This window comes from Myxine glutinosa, chromosome 6 (assembly GCF_964187855.1).
Source record: "Myxine glutinosa chromosome 6, kmMyxGlut1.1, whole genome shotgun sequence".
NCBI classification, from domain to species: Eukaryota; Metazoa; Chordata; class Myxini; order Myxiniformes; family Myxinidae; genus Myxine; species Myxine glutinosa.
The window spans coordinates 20,366,816-20,394,237 of NC_136266.1; the positions used below are offsets into that span (position 1 = coordinate 20,366,816).

Below are 27,422 nucleotides of genomic sequence, written 5' to 3' on the forward strand. Positions count from 1 at the left end.
CCAGTGCAAACGCAGACTACAAAAGCAACACCTCCACATCCAGAATCTACAGCACCAAACAAACATGGTGGAACACTCAAACACCCACCTTTATACCCTTCACCACTCACCAACAAAACACACCAGATCATTCATATACACACATCCACACACATCCACACACAACACCAACCAACCACCTACCCTTACAACATACATCACTCAACATACAAAAACACACACTCATGCAAAAATTCATTCATGCAAAAACACACACCCTCACCCACTCACTCACTCACATACACAAAATAAGAAATAATAATAGCGAAAAAACAAACAAACAAAAAACCCACACACAACCAACCACCAACCCTTACCAACATGCACCACTCATGCAAACATGCAAAACCATTCATGCAAAACCACACCCACTCATGACCCACTCCTGCAACACACACACACACACACACACACACACACACACACACACACACACACACACACACACACCTCCATTTATATTCCGTAACCTCAACCTACACCGTTCGACCTGCCTCCATAAACTTCCTCCATATCCAAAATGAGCCATTCAAGGCAATCTGGGCCACCTTGTCACACATCCTCCTTCTTTCTGTACCACACACTCCAAGCCGAGCAAGAAATGCAGAAAAGGAATTGCCAATATACCCTCTGCACCCCACCTCAAATGGCTGACACGAAACTCGCCAACTCTTTTCCCGGCACTCTGCCTCCAGGTCACTGTACTTTCCTCTCTTCCTCTCGTGCACCTCCTCCATGTTCTCCTCCCAAGGTACAGACAATTCCCCTAAGATGACCTGTCTTGTTGCACCTGACCAAATGACAATGTCAGGCCACAACCTTGTCACATAGATCTCCTCTGGGAATACCAATTGTGGCTTTAGGTCTGCCACCACCTGCCAATCACAAGCATCTGACAGCCCTCTTGCTTTCCACGTCCTCCTCTTTACACCTCTTACCACTTGGCCCTCCTTGACAAACCACACCTCTCCCCCATCAGTCTCCTTCTCCACTCTTCTTTCTCTCGATGTCAGCACCTCTTGTTGCACCATCTGCACCACCACTGCCAGCACCTGATCATGTCGCCACCTGTATTGTCCTGCTGCCAATGCTACTGAACATGCACTCAGTGCATGCTGCACCGTTCCCACACCTCCACACAAATAACATCTCTCCTCCTGCAACAACCCCCACAATCTCAAGTTTACTGGTGACGGAAACACATCATATGTTGCCCGCAACAGGAAATTCAACAATATTGGCTCCATCCTCCAAATCTCTTGCCACTTCAATATCCTCACCCGCACACCTTCCCACTTAGTCCAAGCACCTTGCTGTGCCTGACCGACTGCTTTCACATATCTTCCCTCCTCTTCCTTTCTTCTCACCTCCCTCTCAACCATCTTCCTCCTCTCTTTCACACATGCCTTTCCCCATCGCTCATGCTTCATCCACCCCAAGCCATGCTTCCCATGCTGTACCATACCCATGACCTCCTCCTGTTGCAACCGCTCCTCCATCTCGTCCACCTCTGCTCTTGCAATCCACTTCCAACTTCCCTTCTTCTCTGGGAGAGCATTATTTACCACTGCATCACTTGAATCTCGCAACATCATGAACTCCCGCACCCTCACCACTTTAAACTCCTCGGTTAATGATGTCAAGGGAAACTGGAGTTTTCCACCCTGACCATAAAAGGCAATGTTTGTCAAACAGCGTGGCACTCCCAACCACCTCCTCACAAACCCGCTCACCACAACCTCCATCCTCTCTACATGCCCAATCGCAATATCATACATCACCAATGGCCACAATACTCGTAGCATCAATCCAAACTTCAAACACCATACCTTCAACTTACCTGGCAAACCACATCCATCAAGTCTCTTCAAACCTCTCAAAAGCTTGTTTCTGACCTCCTCCACTCTTCCCACATCATTCAACTCCACTGTATACCATCTTCCCAAACTCTTCACAGGGGCCTCCACCAATGATGGAACCACATACCCCTCCCAGCTCAAACCTGTGCATGTTATCCACCACTCCTCGTCTCACGACCACTCCCCTCGACTTTCTTGCTTTAAATCCCATTCTTGCCCGCCCACCGCATCAACCTTTCCAGTCGTCCCAGTACCTCTACTGCTGCATCAGCGGACTTTTGGACAACTGTCAGGTCATCCATGAAAGCAAACATTGCTGGCAACCTCTGACCAGGGGCTAGCTCCACTTCTTTCCCATGTCCACTCACCGCACGTATCAACAACTCCATAACCAGCACAAACAAAATAGGGGAGATGGTACATCCCATCAGGATCCACACTTCCAACTTCTGCCACTCTGTTACATAGGACTGTGTCGCAAACCGCATCCAAAACTGATCATAATATGCCATCAAAAAATCCCTAAATCTCCGTGGCACCAAAATGAAATCCATGGCATACCTGATCTACGCATGCGGCACTGACCCATATGCATTCTCCAAATCCAGCAATACCACCGCCACATCCTTCCTTTGCCTCTTCGCCTCCTATAACACTTGCCAGATCATTGCCGAGTGTTCAATGCATCCTGGTGATCCTGGTATTCCTGCCTTCTGCACAGAACCATCCACAAAACGATTCCCTCTGATGAAGCCTGAGAGCCGTGCCGCAAAGACGCATCAATATCTTCCCATCTACATCGAGCAATGATATTGGTCTAAACTGCTCCATTGTCACAGCCTCCTCCTGCTTTGGAATATAAACTCCTTCCACCCTAGTCCATTGACTGGGCACCACTCCCTGCCTCCATACCACCTTCAGAGCCTTCCACAGATACTGCCTGATGCCTTCACAACTCTTAAACACCTTGTATGGCACTCCACTTGGTCCTGGAGCCGATGCCGCCCGTGCCTTCCTCAAAACTGCCTCAATCTCAGACATCTTTGGCTCTGACAAATCAAATGGAACACCTGGCTCTGTCGGTCTCACCAATCCTTCGATGTCCTCCACCACTTCGTTCCTCCTTGTGTCTGCGTACGTGACACGCAGGTGACCTTCCAACTCTTCCTTTGGTACCTTCAGTACAACAAATCGAGACGGCTCCAACAGATCTTTCATAAACTGAAAAGGCTTCTCAAAGAACCTCTTTCTCTTCCTCTGCCTCTCCTTTCTTCGCCTCTTCATCCTTTCCACTCTCTTCAACTTAACCAACCTCATCCTCACATGCTTCGTCAACACCTCAAGCCTACTCCATTCAAACTCCTCAACTCCATTCTCAACTCATGGATCTCCCTCTGCCTCCTGCTCAAACATGCCTCCTTCTCACCCCTCTCTACACACTCTTTCACTCCAAACGTGACACATGCATACTCAAACACAATCTCATTCATCTTTCTCAATCTATCTTCCGCCCTTCCTTTCAACCTATGAAGCGCCCCACACATCACTCCATCCATTCTCTCCCATACTTCCCTTTCACCCATACCTGGCCATTTCACTCTCCTCCTCACATCCTTTCCCTGCTGAAGTATAACCCCAGGACAAACAACACTGTGGCTTGCTACCTGGCTGTTTCTCCCGGCCGTGTTAGCTGACCATATCGAGGTGGAAGGGCCGAAACGGGATGACGCTGAGGACCTCGACTGAGGACCCGGTCAGTGCGGCACACTTGTGACCAGGTGTGTTTTGAACTTATATATATATATAACAGCCAGAACCCGCTATTCGCGGGGGATACGTTCCTGGAAAATCTGCAAATAGCGAAACCCGTGAATAGCGGGGCATTGTTTCAATGGAAAAAGGGGGGACAGGTTCCTGAGTCGCGAAAATCCGCTAATAGAGAGGACCAAACCGCGAACAGTGAGGCAAAGTCTGCGAATAGTGACAGAAATCCCAAAAATGTCGATGATAATCTGCGAAGGTCGATTAACGTCCCGGAAATGGCGTGACAAACCCGTGAATATCAGTAATAATCCACAAATGTCGATAAAAATCCGCGAATAAATGCCGTGCCATTGTTTCAATGGGGAAAGGAAGACAGCTCATTGCATTAATAGATACTGTGGAGTGTTTTCATTCTGTACAGTAACTCGCAGGGATGACGTGTTATGCAGCTGGTGGAATAACCCAAGAAGCAATGTTTACCTGTGAACGGTGGGATATAATATCACGTGAAGCTGTTCACAGTGTGAACAGCGGGATATCCTGCGAAACATGAAAATGTGAAACGTGAAACATGAAACGGCTCGTGAAAATTGTTTTATTTTGCGCCCCTGAAAAACCGGAAATTCACGCAACACCGCCGCGAATAGAAAAAACTGCAAATTCGCGCAACACTGCCGCGAATAGTAAAAAAACTGCAAATTCGCGCAACACCGCCGCGAATAGAAAAAAACCGCAAATTCGCGCAACACTGCCGCGAATAGAAAAAAACCGCAAATTCGCGCAACACCGCCGCGAATAGAAAAAACCCGCAAATTTGCGCAACACCGCCGCGAATAGAAAAAACCGCAAATTCGCGCAACACCGCCGCGAATAGAAAAAAACCGCAAATTTGCGCAACACCGCCACGAATAGAAAAAACCGCAAATTCGCGCAACACCGCCGCGAATAGAAAAAAAAAAACACGAATTCGTGGGACACTTCCTCGAATAGAGAAACTGGTCGCATTTTATCACCCGCGAATAGCGGGTATATGTATATGTATATGTAATAATATATATACGTGTATATTTATATATATATATATATACATACATATATATATGTATATATATATATATATATATATATATATATATATATATATATATATATATATATATATATATATATATATGTTGTGGAAATCAATTCAAGTCACAACTTTAGTCCATCTGTTGGTTTAATTCCATTAAGACCTTTGACATCATTCTGCAAATACAGGGATGCAATAGAAATAAGGTTTGGTTTCACATAGGTCAATCCACAATATCATTCAATGAAAGCAAGCGTAATATGATATGCGGTACGTACCGTTAACGAGTCTACTAGTCAATGTAACATGTCACAGGAGAAGACGCCTAGAGCAGCGGCCGTTCGGGTCTTATAGCCGCGCCCCCCTAGCGGTGTCAGCGAGCAGCGAGCATCACCTGGGTTCAGCATAATATGATTTCACTACATTCTCCCCACCGTTAGAATTACACTGCCGTGCGGCTAGAAGCGAGCGAGGCGTCAGCATTAACAGGTTGCGGAATATGGTATCAGTCGGCCCAACCGTACCGGTCCGGGCGGCGAATTTCCCTGCCAGCACGTGTCCGAAATTCCCCAGGTACGGCACCACGTAACCCAGGGACCCCGGCGTCGGAGTAGCTGCCGGAGTCAGGTGACGAAGGGGGTACCGCCAAGCCGTCAGGCAAGGGCGGTTGTGGCGAAGGGAGGGTCGGCAGACGTTCAGTGACGGAAGTGTCGGAAGAGTCCATAGTCTCATAGATTGGCCCGTCCGATTCCTTATAAGGGTCGGTGACCCCGCATGGGGCAAGATGGCGTACGGAGACAGTGGACTCACGCCCATCTGCCGTCATCACACGTGCATGCTCGGGATTAGCCTGGAGCACTTGCACTTTGTCCACTAAGGGGTCGTACTTGCTCGTGCGGACCGCCCATTTGAGATAGGCCGGCCCGGGCTCAGCGAGCCAACTGGGTAAAGACCGGATACACCCCGAGCTTCTCGGGTGGTGGAAAAGTCGCTCGTGGGGAGTCTGGTTGGTGGCCGTACATAGGAGAGCCCTAATCGAGTTCAGCGCCGCAGGTAGCGACCAAGCCCATTTATCGAGGCCCCAGCCGAGGGTCCGGAGATTGAGCACGACGGCCCTCCATATAATCCTGTTGAAGCGTTCGATCTGCCCATTCGCTTGGGGTCTGTACGGCGTGGTGTAACTAGAAGCGACGTTATTTTGGAGCAAGTAGCCTCGCACTTCCTGAGACAAAAAGACCACACCCCGATCCGTATGCACGTAGGCCGGGTACCCAAACATAGAGAACAAATTTTGCAGGCATCGCATTACCGTGGCAGCCGTCATATCCACGCACGTATAAGCAAAAGGAAATCGCGAGTACTCGTCGACGATAGTGAGCAGATAGCGAGAGTTACTCGACACCGGCAACGGGCCCTTGAAATCCATCACCAATCTTTCCCACGGCCTCGTAGCCCTAACCAGTGTCCCCATGGGAGGGTTATAGAAACGTGGTTTGATTTCTGCGCATATAGCGCAGTCGCGACAGATACGGCGGATATCGTCAATCGAGTACGGCAGATTACCACTACGCACAAAATGAGCGAAATGCGTCACGCCCGGATGCCCAGCAGTTGCGTGCAAAATGCGTAGGCCCTCCAGAGTGATGATACCCGCGCACGTAACCGGCCTCGATAAGGCGTCGGCGACCTGGTTATCCTTCCCCGGGCGGTATTTGATAGTGTAGCAGAAGTCGGCAAGCTCTATACGCTAGCGAGTGATTTTCTCATTCTTAATGCGCTGGGCGTGTAAGGTGTCGTACATGAATGCAACACTTTGTTGGTCCGTGATGATTTGGAAGCACCGCCCGAGTAAGTACGGGCGCCACCGCCGAATCGACTCGACGATCGCGTACACTTCCTTTTCGACAGACGAATGTCGCCGCTCAGCGGAGGTAAGAGTCCATGAAAAGAAAGCCATCGGGCGCCCTCCTTGGGAGAGGGTCGCCGCTATGGCATGATCCGAGGCATCACTTTCTAGGACGAAAGATCCGCTCTCGTCGATCGTTGCCACAGCGGCACTGGCGATGTCAGCCTTTAGGCCTCCAAAGGCCGCTAACGCAGACGGACACAAAGGGAATGTGTCGCAGGTCACAAGGGGGCGAAATTTCGCGGATAAATTTTGGACCCACTTAAAGTAATGGGCGAATAGCCCGAGAGCGCGCTTCAGGGACGCCCGATCGCTGGGAGGGGCCATGTCGAGCAGAGGTCGCAGACGCTCCTTATCCGGGGCGACAGAGCCATGGGTCACGGTGTACCCCAGAAGATTTATCTTGCGTAGGGAGTATTGACACTTAGCCTCGTTCATGGTTAAGCGATACCTCTGCGCGACCTCGAGGAAGTGCTTCAGATTAGTATCGTGGTGCCCTTGGTCATACCCACAAACCGTAAGATTGTCTAAATAGACGAAAACATCGGTCAAGTTCTCCCTTGCAATGAGGTCATCCATGGCCCTCTGGAAACAGGAGACCCCGTTCGTTACCCCAAAAGGCAATCGAGTAAACTGGTACAACCGTTGCCCCGACTCAAAAGCGGTATAGATACGATCTGCCCTCGAGATAGGGATCTGATGATACACACTACGGAGATCGAGAGTGCTGTAGACCGAGTATTGGGCCACCTGTCGCACCAGCGCGTCCATCCCCGGAAGGGGGTAGGCATCCAGCTGTGTAAAACGGTTAATCGTTTGGGAATAGTCGATTACCATGCATCTGCGGTGTGCTTCGCTCCGCACCACTAAGACCTGAGCCCGCCACGGCGACCGGCTGGGTTCTATGATGCCGTCTTTCAAGAGCTGAGCCGTCTCTCCCGCAATGAATTGCATGTCTGCTCGAGAGTAGCGCCGTGATTTTACCGCTACAGGTGTACAGTCGGAGGTTAAATTGGGGAACAGCGAAAGTGGCTGAATTTCCATTTTCGCTAGGGCACACACAGCAAGCGTGTCAGTCCCACCAACAGCGAGCGTGTCTGGCCCACCAAACTCCATTTCCAGTCGTCCATGTCGCTTAAGGAAATCGTGTCCTAACAGAATGTCAGCACATAAAGCAGGTAAAACCATGAGGTGTACATCTGGGAAAACCCGTCCCTTTATCACGAGTTTCAATCGACATTCCCCCTTCGTGTTGAGCCGAAGGCCCTGGGAAGCAATGAAGATCCGTCTCGTAGTCCCCAAGACCTGCCAACCATGCCTGTGCACTAGTCGCTGATCGATAAAACTATCCGTAGACCCTGTATCCACCAAAGCCCGCACACAATGGCCCTCGACTATGAGGGGAATAACGGAATAACCCAGAGGAACCAAAATACCCTTAAAACCCAAAAGCCGCTGAAGACACCGAAGATCCAAAAGACCCCGAAGACCCAAAACATCCCAAAGACCCAAGATACCCTTAAAGGCCCAGATGACCCAAAAGACCCTGAATATATGTATGTATGTATGTATGTATATATATACACAAATAATTAAGTTAAGCACCCCCCCCGTTTTTTTACAACCTCGCACATTACAAGTTTGTTGTCGTCAAAACAGTGTAATATACCCATGATATTGCTATATTTTCTGGAGAAGTGATATTATGGTCACATAAAAACATAACAATCATGCCGTTTTCAATATTTTATTCTGAATAATTTAAGGTGAAATTTTTTGGGAATTTTAGGCATATTTTCACCTCAATTTAAGTATGGAGCTATAGGTCCATCACGGACAGTGTGGATGACGTTTATGTTTTCTAACGTACAGTCATTGTTCTGAGAAGACCTCTAGCGATCTTTGCGTCAATAACGTGTGTAGGACCCACGTGATCGGATCACTGACTCAACCCTACGTCTCATAGACCCTGTAAGCCGTCGTATGCGTTGCTGTGGCAGGTTGTTCCATTCCCGATGTAATGCACGTTCCAATTCATCCAGATTGGCTATTGGAGGGTGCCGCACTACACAAAGAATATATATTAGGGGGTGCTTAACTTAATTCTTTGTGTAGGGGTGCTTAACTTAATTCTTTGTGTATATATATATATATATATATATATATATATATATATATATATATATATATATATACAGTGGTACCTCGGCTTACGAGTGCCCCAACGTACGAGTTTTTCGGGATACGAGCCGTCGCTCGGGCGGTTTGTTGCTTTGGGATACGAGCCGAGATCCGATGTACGAGCTCAAAAAATTTATTTTTTTGAATTTTCCGGTTGTGGCTTCCGGTTCCGGTCACGTGGTTATCTTGCCGTGAAAGCATCTCTGCTTGGATATAAAACACGCAATCGTCGAAATACATTAGCGAGGAATCTCCTTGCTCCAGCCGGTGACGTCATCGGCGGGGATCCCCGCCTCCAGAGTGGCTGGTCACGTGACCGCCAAAGCGTGTCGCGCGTGCGGGTATAATGAGCTACACCTGTGGATCACGTGACCACGGAAGCACGCCTCGCTTGAGAGGCATGGCTTTCGGTTTGCGTTTTGCTTTATAAGGCGCGATAAATGGGCTTTTGAGTGTTAGCGGTTCATGGCGTTGACGGTTCATGACGGTTCATGGCGTTGACGGTCAAAAACCCATTACATCAATTTTACCAGGCACTGTACAGTAAGTACAGTGGACACCAAATGCACGGTGGAAGGCTAGAAGTAGAAGATCGTCCAAGACAAGTGAGAATAAGCCATACTTTGGAGATGACGTCATTCGCTGGTCCGATAACCAAAGATGTGGTATAAAAAACCAGGTGAGCTAACAATGCAGCAATGAAGGAATTCGGCCAAGGCACCGGCACACAACGACCTACCTACATCGAAAGACTCAATGCCAATGGTGACAGAAGCCAAGACGGCCGGCTTAAACACCGCCGAAAGACCACGGTGTACCAACTTACGATGCAGAACATCTTGCACTTAATATGATGACAACAGGTGCCATCCTCTGACGTACCATTACAGGTACAGGTACAGTACACGTGAGCACAGAGCAAAAGTTCACTGAAACCGAGATTAAGAAAAAAGAAAAAACACCTCGTGGTCCGTGCTCGATATCCGAGTTTCAATCTTTTCAAACACATGATGCTCTCGGTCACGGTATCTCCTGCGAGCTGCTTCTCCTTCAACCACACAAACAACAACTTCTCCATATCTTCATGGATAGAGGTCCAGTTTATTTCTTTACATTCTCTTGTATTATGTACAGTATATACGAGGTCGTGCTTGTTTATACATTATTTGTTATTTATAAAGTACATTTTTGTTATTTAAAAGCACCTAACAAAAAAAATTGGTGTTTTTTTTTTGAGGCTGGAACGGATTAATAGCATTTCAATGCATTTGAATGGGAAAATTTGCTTTGACTTACGAGCGATTTGGCTTACGAGCTCCGTCACGGAACGGATTAAACTCGTAAGCCGAGGTACCACTGTATATATATATATATATATATATATATATATATATATATATATATATATATATATGTATGTATGTATGTATATGTATATATGTGTATATATATATATATATATATATATATATATATATATATATATATATATATATATATATATATATATATATATATATATATATATATATATATATATCTATATATATATATATATCTATATATATATATATCTATATAAAGCAGTAAAGTATGTTTGTTTGTTTGTCCTCTTTTAACTCGAGAACTACTCATCGCAGAGAAAAACCAAAGGCATATTCGGAATCAGTACGTCTCAGAGCAACGACAGCACACCTTAAATTAAAAAAGAAAACTTCGGGTTTTAAAATTAGCGTATTAGCGCAGAAGCGCTAGCAGAAGAGGGAGGGAATCGAAGGGAGGGAGCGCAGCGCTCCCTCTAGCGATTCGCAGCGCCAGCGCTTCTGTTAGCATAATGGTGCACAGGCGGTTCTCACTCTTGCGCATGCGCAAATGCGCTGTTCCGATGCTTCATGTTCCTGCAAAGACTTTGGCGCATGCGCAAATGACGACACATGGGCCACTGTATGTTCGTTTAATACGTACGCGCTTTGATGGGCGGGGCGTATGGCGTTCATGAAATGGTCGAATGTGGAAGTGCTTGAAGCCGTTGCGAGCGACTCGCACGATCTCTTGTCATGGTCCACAAGATTATCACAGAGACGTGCAGCTTCCAGCATTACGAGATATGATCGAGACCTAACTTTTGAGACCGGTCCCAGACTTCTAGGCCCCGTGGTTGGTTCAGACGACCCCGACAAAGGACGTGTTGGATTTTATCGCGAGCCGATTCGAGCGCCGACGTGCCGGCGAACAAAACCAGTCATATCTTTTTAACGCGTGGATCGATTTTTACAAAATAAACTTTCTCTTGAAGGGCTGAACCGTGCGCTCACAACGATACCGATTTTGACCCTGGGAGAGCCGTTTTGCGCCGGCAAAGGCGCCTTGTTTTCCGTGATGACCATGTCGTGCTGCATAGATTACCATAAATTATAATATATTACTGGCGGCGCGTTCCGTGACGTCACGGCTCACTTAATTGCAATTATCTCTGGGATTCCTTGGCCGAATCGTACCAACTTCTATATATGGGTCAGAATTTTGAACGAGGTACATTTGGGCCTCCCAGGGGTCAAAATTTTTTGGGGGGGAATAGCTAAAAATCACCTTGATATCCTTAAAGCCCTAAGCCTGGGCTATCAAACGCAGCCAAACTGACACCGATCGGCCCAGAGGTTCCGTTTTTATTCATGGTCAAAGTTTCCCTTCCTTGTTAGCATAACGTAAGAGACCAAAATAAGATATATGAATTCCTTCCTCTTCTTCCCGAAGATGCTGTTTCGGCTAGTTTTGCGTACTTAACGCACCAGGAGCGTCACGATCTTTTGAAATGGCATAGAATTCAAGCTAATGTGATGGTCTGATGGTATATTTCACTTCGATATGCACTTACCTGGCTTACAGGGAGCATGACGTGCGTAACGTAAGAGACCGTTATGGTTTCTAAATTCACACTCAAGCTTGTTGTGTCTCAGAGAAACAAAGGAGGTCAATGATTTTTACAGAGTTAATACATATGTATAAGTGCTGTTTGTTGCGCCCTAAAGAAGAACTATGGAACACCCTGATATGTGTAAAACAGGGCTTATATAAATATCTCTCTTATATAAATAAAACAGGGCTTTCGTCACAAGAAACTCATTTTGCAATAAATGTTCGTTTCCCATAAATCGTACACTTTCAAAAATCCAATCTCACCCCTCCCCTCCAAATCTTCCCCATAACCCCTCCCCTCCAAATCTTCCCCATCACCCCTCCCCTCCAAATCTTCCCCATCACCCATCCCTTTCAAATCTCCCCCCTTGCCCCCTCCCTCCTAAACTACCCCCTCACCCCTCCCCGCCAAGACGCCCACTCGCCCCTCCCCTCCTAGACTCCTGCCTCACCCTCCCCTCCAAATCTCCCCCATATCCCATCCCTTTCAAATCCCTCCCCTTGTCCCTTCCCTCCCAAACTCCCCCCTCACCCCTCCCCTTAAAATCTCCCCACCCTCATTGCTTCTCAATTTCCCCCCTCTCACTCCCCCTCCTCAAAGCATCCTCCCCGCTTCTTCCCCCTTCAAACTCTCACCTCCATCTCCCCCAACCTTCTGCCTCGCTCTTCCCCCTCCTCAAATAACACCTCATTGTGGCTCACCCAATCACCATCAAACCTTTTGTCCGCCCCATCCTTCCCTTTCTCCGAGCTATTCTGAAATCTCTGACACACCTTCAACAGCTCTCCCTATCTCTTCCACCTCTTCCACATCTTACCCTACCCCTCCTCCCCCCTGTTCTGTATCTGATGCTCCCCCTTCCTCTTCATTAACGGTATGGACCTCAAACATCCGGGGCCTTCATTCAAACTTAACTGATCTCTCCATACAGGTTGCTTCTGTCAAACCAGACGTGATCTGCTTAACAGAAACTTTCCTCCTTTATGATGTCTCTGATTCCATAGTATCTCTCCCGGGCTACTCCCTCCTCCGGTATGATAGACCTGAGCCTCGTCCTGGAGGCGGGGTTGCTATCTTTATCAAAAACTCTCTTCCTCACTCGCCCTGCACTGCACTCTCTCCACCTCACCCCCAGGAATACCTCTGGCTACGGCTTCCCCTTCGCTCCCACCTCTTGTTCATATGTGTGTTGTACCGTCCACCAAACAGTGATGACTCCATCTACATCTCGCTGTCTGATGATATGGACCAACTTCTATCTACTCATCCCAACTCTCTCTTCCTCATATGTGGTGATTTCAATTGTCACCATGCCAGTTGGCTGGGTGTGGGTACCTCTCTCACCAGCCATGGCTCTTCAGCAAAGGACTTCTGCGACTCACTGGGACTGACACAATCTGTCAATTTCCCGACCCGGATCTCAGTCAACGGAACATCTTCTCTTCTGGACTTGGTTATGACTAACTTCCCTGAAAATGTCTGCTGCTCTTCTTCTGCTCCGATCGGATCATCTGATCATGTCCTTGTTAAAGTGGACATCTCTCTGACCATCCTCAGGGAGCCTGCTCAGCGTCGACGAGTCTGGCATTTCACTCAGGCCAACTGGCACGGTCTTCAAGCAGCCATCAATCATCTGGACTGGTCTCCCATCTCTACCACCTCTGACATCAACTCATCCTGGGAATTCTTCCAAAGTAAATTGCTCTCTCTCATGCACAGATTTATCCCATCTCGTCTTCAGTTGTCATACCCTTCCTCCCGTCCATGGTACACGGAATCTTGTGGTGAGGCTGTTGCCCAGAAACAACTTGCCTTCGTCTCCTGGAAAGCAAATCCAACGGAAGGAAATCTCATTTCCTTTCACAAAGCCCGAAACAAGTGTGTGTCCACCCTCAGGAGAGCCAGGAAACAATATCTCTCCGTTCTCAAGACCGAACTCTCTTATCTGTCTCCCTCTTCCAAATCCTGGTGGCGTCTGGTCAAATCCGTTTCTGGTGTTTGTTCCCCCTCCATCCCCTCCCTTACCTCAAACGGCTACACAGCTGACTCCGCACGTGAAAAAGCTGAATGCCTCAACTCTGTGTTTGCCTCTAAATCTTGTGTCCCAAACCCATCCCTCTCTGTACCCACCATACCCAGTCGTACCCTGCTGCTCCTGGACTCCGTGTCCTTTCCTCCTGACAAGGTGGAAAAGTTTCTGTCAACCCTCGACTCTGATTCTGCAACTGGACCCGACGGCATCAGCCCACGGGTCCTAAAATCCTGCTCTGCTGCTCTATCTCACCCTCTCTCTGTTCTCTTCACCCTCTCTTTTGCTCAAGGTCAACTGCCATCTGCTTGGAAATCAGCCAACATCACCGCTTTGCACAAAAAAGGTGCAAAAACAGATCCTAGCAACTACAGACCAATCAGCCTTCTCCCAATTATCAGCAAAGTCATGGAATCCATCATTGCTTCGGATATGAAATCTTTCCTCTTCTCCAATGGCTTGATCTCTGATCATCAATTTGGTTTCAGACCAGGTCACTCTACTCTGGACATGCTGCTTCTGCTGTCTCAACAATGGATGGAGGTCCTCAATGCCAAACAGGAAATTAGAGCTGTCTCCCTCGACATATCACGTGCCTTCGACACGGTCTGGCACCCCGCTCTGCTCACCAAACTCTCCTCCTTTGGTATCCATGGAAATCTCCACACATGGCTGGCGGACTTCCTCTCTAGTCGTCGTCAACGTGTGGCCCTGAATGGGTTTCTCTCATCTCCTCTTCCTGTTCAGGCTGGAGTTCCCCAAGGCAGTGTTCTGGGCTCCGTGCTTTTTCTGGTCTTCATCAATGATCTCTCTGACTCTCTCGAAAATCCTCTCTATCTCTTTGCTGATGACTCCACTCTCTGCCGCTCCATTCCTCTTCCCTCAGATCGGCAGTCTGCTGCCTCCTCACTCTCTGAAGACCTGGACAAAATCACAGACTGGTCAAACAAGTGGAACATGTCTTTCAATCCTGACAAATCTCACACTCTTACTATGTCTCTCCGAAAAGATCAACTGGCCAACCCTCCCATCTACTTTCTCAACAATCCTCTCCAAGAAGTTCTGTCGCTCAAGATTTTGGGTCTCACTATCTGCCATGATCTTTCTTGGGAAAACCACATTTCCAAGCTGGCCTCCAAAGCCAGTCGCCGACTGGGCATCCTCCGTCGTGCGAAGTCCTTCCTCGGCACACCTGAGCTCCTCACCACATACAAGGCTTTCATCCGCAGCTCAATGGAATACTGTTCTCCCCTATGGGCCGGTGCTCCTGCCTCACACCTAGCTCGGCTTCACGCTGTTGAAACCAAAGCTTTCAGAATTATTGGAATCTCCCGCGATGAAGCTATCTCTGAGGGCCTTTCACTCACTCACCGCAGGCAGGTAGGTGGTCTTTCTGTCTTCTACCGACTCCTCTCCGGCCTTGCACCCCCAGCTCTCTCTGTGCTCTGTCCCCCAAATATTCCTACAGGTCGCACAAATCTGCCAGCAACCCTCTGATGGTTAAACTGCCGAAATCTCGGCTCTTTGCTCACCTTCACTCTTTCATTCCTCTATTCTCCCGCCTCTGGAACAAACTCCCTCACTCCCTTCATTCCCACTCCTCCCTCCAGGTCTTTAAAACAGCTGTTCACCACCATCTCTTATCTTCCCCCATCCAAAACCTTGATCTTTTCTACCCCCGCTAATTCACCCCAGATCCACCTTGTTTGAAATTCCAACTTCTTTCCTGGAAGTCCTGGCAGTGTCCATATGTTTTATACCTCTCCCACCGCCCCCTTCCCATGCCCCCCCCCCCCCCCAAAGCCCTCGCCCTCTCTCAGATCTCTCGATGTCTCCATGTCTCTCGGTCCCTGCTCTCAAATGTTGTGTTTGTGTCCTTCCCCCTCTCTCCCCATCTTGTCTACCGCTCCCGATGTTATATGTTTTATGTGTCGGTTTGTCTTTCTGTGTGATTAATGTTCGCTCTTTCACGAGCCTCGATCTTGTATACAAAAAAAAAAAAAAAAAAAAAAAAAAAAAATCTCTTACATTACGGTTCATCTGCTTCATCCTATATGAGGAGGAGCTGTGACTCAGGAACTGACATGAGTAACACAAAAACACATTCAGTAGAGTAGTTATATAGATCTACTTTTATTCCAGCTGTGAAAAGTATCTGAAAAAGGCTTTTATAATGAATGCATGGCTTTGAAGGGTAACGAAATACTAAAAAAAATGCCCTTTTTCACCATTTTTTGAGGTTCAGAGGCTTATAACATGTAGATAATTGATAAAAAGTATATAAAACTATACATTTTCTGAAAGCTGTGATTGTGTTCTACAAGATGACACCTAAATGTACTAATTCAGAACATTTGGGACAAAGTTATATAGGTTTAAAGCAATCAATGTGTGTTTTTTGGGATTTGTAGCTCGTTCAAAATTCTGACACATATATAAAGCAGTAAAGTATGTTTGTTTGTCCTCTTATAACTCGAGAACTACTCATCGCAGAGAAAAATCAAAGGCATATTCGGAATCAGTACGTCTCAGAGCAACTACAGCACACCTTAAATATTAAAAAACTTCGGGTTTTAAAGTTATGGTATTAGCGCAGAAACGCTAGCAGAAGAGGGAGGGAATCGAAGGGAGGGAGCGCAGCGCTCCCTCTAGCGCTTCGCAGCGCCAGCGCTTCTGTTAGCGTAATTAGCGTATTTCGGAACGTTAATTTTTCAACTTCATTATTCGGAATCAGTACCTCCCCGAGAAACTTCGTAATGTTAATTTTTCAACTTCATCCGATTGACATGGGACCAACGGCATGCGACAGAGAGTGAAACATACATGCTACATTTATTTGACGACAATGAGTTCCGACTTCCGGGTTCGTGCCGCCAACCCTGTTAGGCGCCTCTTGCGGCACACAGGGAATTACCAGTGAACTGGTACTCAATTTGCCGACTGCGGTAGGATGACAGGCTGAGTCAATCCCCCTGGGGTTAAGGGGGAGGAGGAGGGGAGGGGGAAGAGGAGGGGAGGGGAATGGGGGGAGGGGTGAAGGGGGGGAGGGGAAGGGGGAGGGGGGAGGGGCCCTTCTTTCCCCGGGCACCCCCACACCCTCCCCTCCCCCCTTCCCCTCCCCCCTCCCCCCCTTCCCCCTCCCCCTCCCCTTCCCCCCTGTTCCCCTCCCCTCCTCTTCCCCCTCCCCTCCTCCTCCCCCTCCCCTCCTCCTCCCCCCCTTCCCCCTCCCCCCGTTCCCCTCCCCTCCTCTTAACCCTCCCCTCCTCTTAACCCTCCCCTCCTCCTCCCCCACCCGGCAATGCCGGGTGCTTCTGCTAGTATATATATATATATATATATATATTCCATACATAAGGCCTAGATCTTGTTAAGAAATTAAGCGATGACAGTACATTTATTCACTTTCTACATGTGAAAAAGTAAATCGATAAAATTTGCATTTTCTGCAGCATTCTTCAGAAATAAGACGAGTAAATGATAAAATTTTACTCCGATACATCTTTCAATACTGGAATCTAGCATTGTGGCATTTTACCATTTTGATCAAATTTCAAGTAAAGGATTAGATTTATCAAAATGAAAGGTTGTTCTGAATTCAAGTCGCTCATGGAATATTTTTTTTAGATTGAATCGAAGTGTGACATAGTATTAGTGATTGTATAGATTGCAGCGCCACCTGGTGGCACACATAAATATACACTGCTGAGATGAGGTCACACCAAGAACCTGCGAGAGATCATCAAGCACTGCTGTCAAGATCACGACCTTCTCTTGATGACTGCTGGTTTTTTTGTTTTTTTTTAAGTTCAATCTGATTGTTTCAGTTTAAAAAAAAATTATTTACGACTTTTCTTGGAAATATACTGGAGCCTTAAGATTTGTTGTCTAAACTGGTGTTCAGGCTGAGGCGGTTTCAGGATGGCTTAAAGCAGTCTCTCGAAAAGGATTACACTCGAGGGTTTGCCTTTGCCTTGCCAGCAGAAGTTCGGGCAGGAATTTGTAATTTGTTTAGTAAGATTTGTAAGATAATTCACCTACTCTTCACGAAAGACTGGGATATTTATGGTCTACCAACTAGACAGTGTGCCAAGCCCAACAATTTATAGTCAGGTCGGAAATCAAATTCAGTGTAGGTAGCTCAAGATCAAACAGACCTGTGTCATCCTGTGGGACTCCGAGTGGTATAAGATATGTTGATGTGATAGCGAAGACAGAAGAGACGAATAACAGTAAGGAGAAGGCGTGTCCTCGATGCCTCACCTCCTCCTCTTGCCTGAATGGCCATGTTGTTCCAAAAGGAATCCGTGACGCACCACCCAGACTGCGCAAGCCTGCACGCACACGTGGTTCTCCATCTGATGTAGCACACACTCCTCGAGGGTGATTCACTACAACATAAATTAGCAATATGGATTCTAACATTAGATTAAGCATGTCTTTTGTTCTTTACACGAGTTATAAAATTTACACCGATAAAATTATATACTAACTCTCAGCATTTTAGAGATCTATTGTATGGCCACAAGCTGTTTTGTTTATATAATCCATCTAATTAATTTGAATAATGATTTCAAACCTTAATGTGTGATCAATTAAATAGGCTTTTTTTTGTTGTATACAAGATCGAGGCTCGTGTAAGAACTAATGTTAATCACAAAAAGACAAACTGACATAAAACATAAGATAAAGGGAGCGGGAGACAAGATGGGGAGAGAGAGGGAAGCACATAAGTACAACATTTGAGAGCATCGACATCGGGAGATCTGTGGGAGGGAGAGGGCTTGGGGGGAGAGGGGAATGGGAAGGGGGTGGGGGGGGGGGGTGGGAGAAGTATAAAACACATGGACACTGCTCGAACTTCCAGGAAAGAAGTCGAAATTTCAAAAAAGTGGATCTGGGGTGAATTAACGGGGGTAGAAAAGATCAAGGTTTTGGATGGGGGAAGATAAGAGATGGTGATGAACAGCTGTTTTAAAGACCTGGACGGAGGAGTGGGATTGAAATGTGGGAAAATGGAAAATGTGGAAAAGTGGGATTGAGTGCGCTTATGTATCACACCTGCTCTTTCCAAGGTTTGTGTGGCTTAAGTGGTGCTCACACCTAATCCGTATTAACTATAGTCCGTACAATACCTGATAATGTTGTCCCGTATTGAAGTTTTGAAATTCATCTCAAAATATTTGATGTGGACCAGACGGCGGGTGATGAAGTTGTCAGCATCGCAAGAGGGCGTGGTGCTATATCACGTGATTGCTGATGTGGTAAGGATTGCCGCAGTGGATTCGCACGGATAGTCAGTTACACACTCCACATGGCTTTTAATCCGTACTACTAATCCATCGGCATGGATGGATTAACAATTCGGAAACTTCAACGTACTAACTTGTGGTCACATACATCACATCTCTTGAATGTTCAGATTTACGTCGGATGAAACCTTCTCTGTGAACACACCTTATCGGGATTACTACACTAAATGTATCATGGGATTTTCAGCATCTACATCGACAAAAACAACTTCCCGCTTACATACAGCGCCCATTGCTGGAATCGCATGACAACATAGGTTTTAATCCACCGGGGATCAATTCACAATACGAGGCACACCTATACCTTGTTTCCATGCATTAGGAGTGATAATCTGGTAAATCACCCAAATCGTAGGCCTTCACCTGGGAACACAAAACAATTTTAACAAGTACCTGCTACACAGCATCAATTCTAAAAAATTTTTAATGAGTACATCCCTGATAGTATATATAGAAAAACTGAGGTTAATGGTATGTTAACCAGTAAATTAAATAATGATTAGTATCAGCATACCCCTGTGGAGGTGCCATATTCAGGGTGAAGCATCATGCCCCTGTATCTGATGCATAAATGCTTCAAAAAGGTCGACATAACCAAACCAGTTGTGGATCCCATTCACGTAGCAGCAAAAGCAGGAGGTAATTTCATGTAATGGGGCAAATTGGGGCGTTGGACATGTTTCTTGTCAGGTGAGGAATGGGCGTAACACGTAAAAGTCACATCTACACATTCATCAACACAATACCTCGAGAGAGCACATCCACATATGTCAGACAATACACCACATATGATCCATCAACCTGCCTCAACTGCTTAAGGAGATATGGTCCTGAAATCAAAAAGGTTGGACAGAAGGATGGACATACAGACAGAGGTCTGTGGACTGTAGATGGAGTCATCACTGTTTGGTGGACGGTACAACACACATATGAACAAGAGGTGGGAGCGAAGGGGAAGCCGTAGCCAGAGGTCTGAAGCATAAATGTAAACAAGCACATCAACATAAGTCAGGTGAGATACCATGTAAGTTTCATCATCCTCTAATTGTTGAGATTTGGGCCAGAAACGAAAATCAACGAACAGACAGACAGATGGACGGATGGACAGACAAAAACAGCCACAATACCCATTTGACAAAAGGGGCTAAGTGGTAAAAAAAACAACACATAATTTTTCTTATGAATGAAGAAGGAAGTAGAAGGAAGTCTTGGATGAACTTCCTCATTGGAAGTCAGATTACTCAATAAAGAATCATTGGCTCGTCTGTCTTCCTTGTAAAATTAGTTGTCATTTGTCTTGTTATATTTCTGATCACATCCTTAAAAGCAAATGTAACAAGGAGAACAAGACATAAAATGTCATAACCCTCGTGGTTTTATTAATTTTGCTGCACAGAGTTAAAGGCCGCCAGTCAACCATCTTTGATCGGATTACAAAGCAAAATCTTCTGCATCTGTATTCTCAGTCCACAAAACATGAGGAACACTTGCTCTTTCCATGAAACAGTCTGATCAGGTGAATACAGGTGAAAGGTATGAGTGCTTCCAACTTGGTGGCTACAGTTTGGGGAAGGCCCTTTCCTCTTTCAGCATGATAATACCCCCATGCACAAAGCGAAGTCCACATAGAAATGGTTTGTCGAGATCAGTGTGGAAGAACTTGACTGGCCTGCACAGAGCCCTGACCTCAACCACATTGAACACTTTTGGGATGAATTGGAATGCCGACAGTGAGCGAGGCCCAATCGCCCAACATCAATCTCCGACCTGACTGATGCTCCTGTGGCTGAATGGAAACAAACCCCCGCAGCAATGTTCCAACATCTGGTGGAAAGCCTTCCCAGAAAAGTGGAGTCTGTTATAGCAGCAAAGAGGGAACCAACTACATATTAATGCCCATTATTTTGGAATGAGATGTTCGACAAGCACATACAGAGTGATGTTCGGGTGACCACATACTTTTGGACATGTAGTGCACATATACTTATATATATATATTGTTACGGTTCGCGGTTAAGGATGTTGTTTGCCGAGCGAAGGCACCGCGACCTAACAGTTTTTTTCCCGACTCACCCGATTCACCCAGACGTTGGCCGTATCGCGCCACAGCTACTCAATATGGAAAAGACTAAGACGACGAATGCAAAGAGGAAGAAGAAGAAGACGTACAGAAGAGTAACGGGGTTTATTATTATTTACACACACATAAGCAAAAAGAGCAGTCACGGGTATTTACAGCGGACATGAAAAAAACAGGTAACACAGTGCAAATTACTAGCTTATACAGACTTAGTTACCTACCCAGGACAGAACAAACAAAGACGACTCACACGGGGAATGATGATAGGAATTGGCTGGAAGGAGAGGAAAGTCCAATTGGTCCGGCAGCACGATCCGCGCGTTGACGCAGCTGCCGTTCCTTCGCGGCCCTGCTCCAAACTGCCGTCCAGGCCCCAAATGGCTGGCGAGCGTTGTGGCTGCTGGGGACGCTGCTGCTGCTGCTGCTGTAGACGCTGCCGCTGGCGAGCAAGGTGACGAATAGCAGGCTTTTGCGCTTCCCTGGATGACCTCTGCTTTTTGACCTCACAACTCAGCTCTTGTCATAGCTCATCTCAGATCTCAGCTCATCTCTCGTAAAAGCTCCTCTCCTTTCTCAGCCCATCTCATGTCTCTCTCGGGAACGTCCCGCGGCGGGTTATATAGCCCCCGCCCCTCAACCTTTTCGAACCTCCTTGCTGTTCCTTTCCACACCCTCTCCAAGTCCAACCCCTTGTTCGTGGTTGGTTGAGTGGGGCTGACTCACTCCTCCCCTCTCTGACGAGGTGGGGACCCGCCTTTCTTCCCCAACCCTGCCTTGTGGTCAATGGCGGCAATTGGAGGGGATGTAATTGGCAATCGAGGCTTGGCAATGACGAAAGGGGGAAATGGAGGTTTTTGGGAATGGGAATGAAGGGCATCTATCTCTTTGGTTTGGTGCAATGGAGTGTCATTCTAATGGAAGACAAGGCCTTACTCTAAAACACATAATAAGGATATAAACTACTGAACAAGGGTTTTATCGTGTCCTGCAATGTGGTGTTTCATGGAATTAACTACCGGGACGCCCTTTTTACCTTTACACAACTCCGGAGGCAGGAGGGGCCATAATCAACAATGTTACACAACAATTTACCACAATACAATACACACAATCAAAAAAAATGCAATCCTCATATCCACAACAATATATATATATACAGACTTAGCATTTAATATGGAATATTTTTTTGTGGGGGTGAACTTACTTTTCAAGATGACTTAGAACCAAAAGTTCATTGGAATTATGTTGAAATTATTCTAAATTTTGTTAATGTGACCATTAAAAGAAACAAAAACCACATTTGACATTTCAAAGCAAATAAATTGATCCTTGAAAGTGATGTAAACTGATATCGAACTCAATTCACGGACAGTACTGTGTTAAACTTCTGTACGTCTTCCAGAAGTATCTCTTTATTTTGCACATTAGCCAAATTTTTTTTAAACAAAAACAAAAGCTAAATTATGACTGGGATTACGGACAGTAAAATTACAGTTCAGTACTTTGTGTAACCCCCACGAGCATTCAGGAGAGCACGTACATGTCGAGGCATGCTGTTCACGAGATTTGCCAAGGTTTGGACAGGAATCGCTTGCCATGCAGTGACAATAGCCTGCTGCAATTCACGCACAGAGGCAGGCTGCTGGTCCAAGTTGTCGATTTGACGCGTTAATTCTGCTCACAAGTTTTCTATCGGATTCATATCCGGGGACATGGCAGGCCACCCCATATGCTCCACACCACAGTCAGCAAGAAAGTGTTGGATCATGCGAGCATGATGAGGCCATGCATTGTCATCTTGGAAGACAAAGTTTCCTCGAAAGGCTGCACGAGGAAATAGAGGCAATGTTTCTTCCAGAATGACCCTGTACTTGAACTGGTTCAGGTTTCCATTCAGAACAACCAGGTCAGTTTTGCCCCCTGCATGAAAAGCAGCCCAAACAGTCACCCCACCACCTCCAGCTTGGACTCTTGGCACTACACAATCTTCGTTGTGGGCCTCATGCACTTGTCTGTGCACTCGGACGCAGCAATCTTGACGATAGACCAGAAATCTAGACTAGACATTGAAGGTCACATGATTCCAGTGTTCTGGCTGCCATTGACGGTGCTCTCTGGCCCACTGCAATCGGCGCTGGCTGTGTTGTCTGGTCAGGTGTGGCTTTCTCAGGGGACGGATGGCACGATAGCCTGCTTGAACCAGTCATTGGTTGACTAGCCTTCTGGATACAGGCACATTTGTCAGTTGCTGCCACTCAGCCCTAAGCCGATTAGCTGACTTGGTACGGCCATTGCAGACTAACTGGTGCAACTGGCGATCATCTCTCCTTGTGGTTCTGCGTGGACGTCCTGGCCTCAGTATTGGAGTAGGGACACCCCTCTGAGCATTTCGTTTCAGGATCTTTGACACCTGAACTTGAGTGATGCCATACTGCCGAGCAATAGCACACTGTTTCATGCCAGAATTTCGTAAAGCCACCACTCCATGACAAACAGCATTGTCAAGTTGACGGACCATCTCCAGCGGAAGCGGCAATAACTTTTGTGGACGTGCAGCGTTTGTTTTCCACTAATACAGAACGCAACAACCCTGATATACCCGATTGTGAAGCCAATCGTCAAATGTACCTGTCCTTACATTTTGTCACGCCACCTGTGATATAATCCTGTTATTGACTTGTTGCTGTGAAAGACAATCAGTGACATGGTTCTTTCAACAAAGACATCACCGAAGGGTAAAAGAAACTCACCAGATTGATATACTGAGTTCAAAAAGTAAACCCAAGTCAAGAAAAAATATATATTCCATATTAAATGCCAAGTCTGTATATATATATATATATATATATATATATATATATATATATATATATATATATATATATATATATATATATATATATATATATATATATATATATATATACACAGTCACGTGAAAAAGTAAATACACCCCATGTAAAGTTTAGACTTTTTCAACATATTTCAACATACAGCTATTTGATCTTCATTTCAACAATATTGATAGATAAAGGTGATATAATACAACAAATATCATGAAACATTTACATTTTGTAGTCCATTGTATAATTTAAATAAACATAAATGCAAATTTCGCATGCGGAAAAAGAAAGCACATCCCCACATTTATCACTACTTCAAATACCTAAAATTAGAATCAGGGGCACCAGCTCAGGTGCAAATGATTAGAACATCGTTAGAGAGGATCTTGGAGGAACCTGTCTTATTTAAACCTCAGACATTTAGTTTGGTTTGCACTTTGTTGTTGAAGTGTGTGGCGTCACCATGCCTAGATCAAAAGAGCTCTCTGAGGCCTTCAGAAAGAAGGTTATAGATGCCTACGAGTCTGGGACGGGATTCAAAAAGACCTCCAAACAATTTGAAATCAATCATTCGACTGTCCGGAAGATCATCTACAAGTGGAGAAGATTCCAAACAACTGCCAACTTGTTCAGGCCAGGCTGCCCCAGCAAGTTCAGCCCGAGAGCAGACCGCAAGATGCTGAAAGGAGTCTCTAAGAACCCCAGAATGTCATCACGGGACCTACAGGTAGCTCTTGCCACTGTTGATGTCAAAGTGCACGAGTCTACCATTAGAAAGAGGCTGCACAAATTTGATCTGCATGGGAGGTGTGCCAGGAGGAAACCTTTGCTGTCCAGAAAGAACATCAGGGCAAGACTAAAGTTTGCCAATGAACACCCAGCTAAAGACCAGCACTTTTTTTTTTTGGATACTGAATCGAGGCTCGTGAAAGAGCTGACATTTACTTCACAAACAAATCAACCAGACAAACAAAATATATAAAAAGAGGGAGCGGAAGACAAGAGAATGGGAAGCACACAAACACTTGAGAGCACACAACATTTAAGAGCAGGGAGATGTGTGGGAGGGAGAGAGCTTGGGGGCAGGAGGCGTGGGAAGGGGGGGGGGGGGGTGTGGGAGAAGTATAAAACACAAGGACACCAAGGACTTCCAGGACAGAAGTTGGTATTTCAAAAAGTGGAATTGGGGTGAAATTATCGTGGATAGAAAAGATCAAGGTTTTGGATGGGGGAAGATAAGAGATGGTGGTGAACAGCTGTTTTAAAGACCTGGAGGGTGGAGTGGGATTGAAGAGAGTGAGGGAGTTTGTTCCAGAGGTGGGAGAAAAGGGGAATGAAGGAGTGAAGGTGAGCAGAGAGTCTTGAATTTGGCAGTTTAACCATACGAGGGTTGCAGGCAGATCTTGTGCGACCTGTCGGAATATTTGCGGGACAGAGCGCAGAGAGAGCTGGGGGGGCAAGGCCAGAGAGGAGTCGGTAGAAGACGGAGAGACCACCAACCTGCCTGCGGTGAGTGAGTGAGAGGCCCTTGGAGTTTGCTTCATCGCGGGAGATTCCAATGATTCTGAATGCTTTGCTTTCAACAGCGTGAAGACGAGCTAGGTGTGAGGCAGGAGCACCAGCCCAGAGGGGAGAGCAGTATTCCATTGAGCTACGGATGAAAGCCTTGTACGTGGTGAGGAGCTCAGGTGTGCCAAGGAAGGACTTCGCACAACGGAGGATGCCCAGTCGGCGACTAGCTTTGGAGGCCAGATTTGAAATGTGGTTTTCCCAGGAAAGATCATGGCAGATAGTGAGACCCAAAGGTTTGAGTGACAGAACTTCTTGGAGAGGATTATTCAGAAAGTAGATGGGAGGGTTGTCCAGTCATTCTTTTCGGAGAGACATCGTAAGAGTGTGAGATTTATCAGGATTGAAAGACATGTTCCACTTGTTTGCCCAGTCTGTGATTTTGTCCAGGTCTGCAGAGAGTGAGGAGGCTGCAGACTGCCGATCTGAGGGATGAAGAATGGAGCGACAGAGAGTAGAGTCATCAGCAAAGAGATAGAGAGGATTTTCAAGAGAGTCGGAGAGATCATTGATGAAGACCAGAAAAAGCACAGGGCCCAGAACACTGCCTTGGGGAACTCCAGCCTGAACAGGAAGAGGAGATGAGAGAAACCCATTCAGGGCCACACGTTGACTACGACTAGAGAGGAAGTCCGCCAGCCATGCGTGGAGATTTCCATGGACACCAACAGAGGAGAGTTTGGTGAGCAGAGCGGGGTGCCAGACCGTATCGAAGGCATGTGATATGTCAAGGGAGACAGCTCTAATTTCCTGTTTGGCATTGAGGACCTCCATCCATTGCCGAGAAAGCAGTAGCAGCATGTCCAGAGTAGAGTGACCAGGTCTGAAACCAAATTGATGATCAGAGATCAAGCCATTGGAGAAGAGGAAAGATTTCATTTTTTTTTTTTTTTTTTTTTTTTTGTATACTGAATCGAGGCTCGTGAAAGAGCTAACATTTATTTCACAAACAAATCAACCCGACAAACAAAATATACAAAAGAGGGAGCGGAAGCCAAGATGGGGAGAGAAGGGGAAGCACACAACCACAACATTTGAGAGCAGGGAGAAGTGTGGGAGGGAGAGGGCTTGGGGGCAGGAGGCGTGGGAAGGGGAGGGGGGGGGGGGGAGAGGTATAAAACACATGGGGACCGAAATTAGCGCGGGTAGAAAAGATCAAGGTTTTGGATGGGGGAGGATAAGAGATGGTGGTGAACAGCTGTTTTAAAGACCTGGAGGGTAGAGTGGGATTGAAGAGAGTGAGGGAGTTTGTTCCAGAGGCGGGAGAAAAGAGGAATGAAGGAGTGAAGGTGAGCAGAAAGTCTTGATTTTGGCAGTTTAACCATAAGAGGGTTGCAGGCAGATCTTGTGCGACCTGTAGGAATATTTGGGGGACAGAGCCCAGAGAGGGCTGGGGGGGGGCAAGGCCAGAGAGGAGTCGGTAGAAGACGGAAAGACCACCAACCTGCCTGCGGTGAGTGAGTGAAAGGCCCTTGGAGTTAGCTTCATCGCGGGAGATTCCAATGATTCTGAACGCTTTGGTTTCAACAGAGTGAAGACGGGCTAGGTGTGAGGCAGGAGCACCAGACCAGAGGGGAGAGCAGTATTCCATAGAGCTGCGGATGAAAGCCTTGTATGTGGTGAGGAGCTCAGGTGTGTCAAGGAAGGACTTCACACGACGGAGGATGCCCAGTCGGCGACTGGCTTTGGAGGCCAGATTTGAAATGTTGTTTTCCCAGGAAAGATCATGGCAAATAGTGAGACCCAAAAGCTTGAGTGACAGAACTTCTTGGAGAGGATTATTCAGAAAGTGGATGGGAGGGTTTTCCAGTCGGTCTTTTCGGAGAGACATCGCAAGAGTGTGAGATTTATCAG

At 46.6% G+C, this 27,422-nt stretch overlaps 1 long non-coding RNA gene across 1 annotated transcript; it reads right to left on the reverse strand.

Annotated features, from left to right (window-relative positions):
- Positions 1-4,835: 4,835 nt before the first annotated feature.
- Positions 4,836-19,720, reverse strand: LOC137429641 (uncharacterized). Its single transcript, XR_013623699.1, has 4 exons — positions 19,591-19,720; positions 19,381-19,439; positions 17,922-18,098; positions 4,836-4,910 (listed from the first exon to the last, which is right to left on the reverse strand). It is a non-coding gene; the product is annotated as an uncharacterized LOC137429641 (long non-coding RNA).
- Between the last annotated feature and the right edge of the window lie 7,702 nt (positions 19,721-27,422).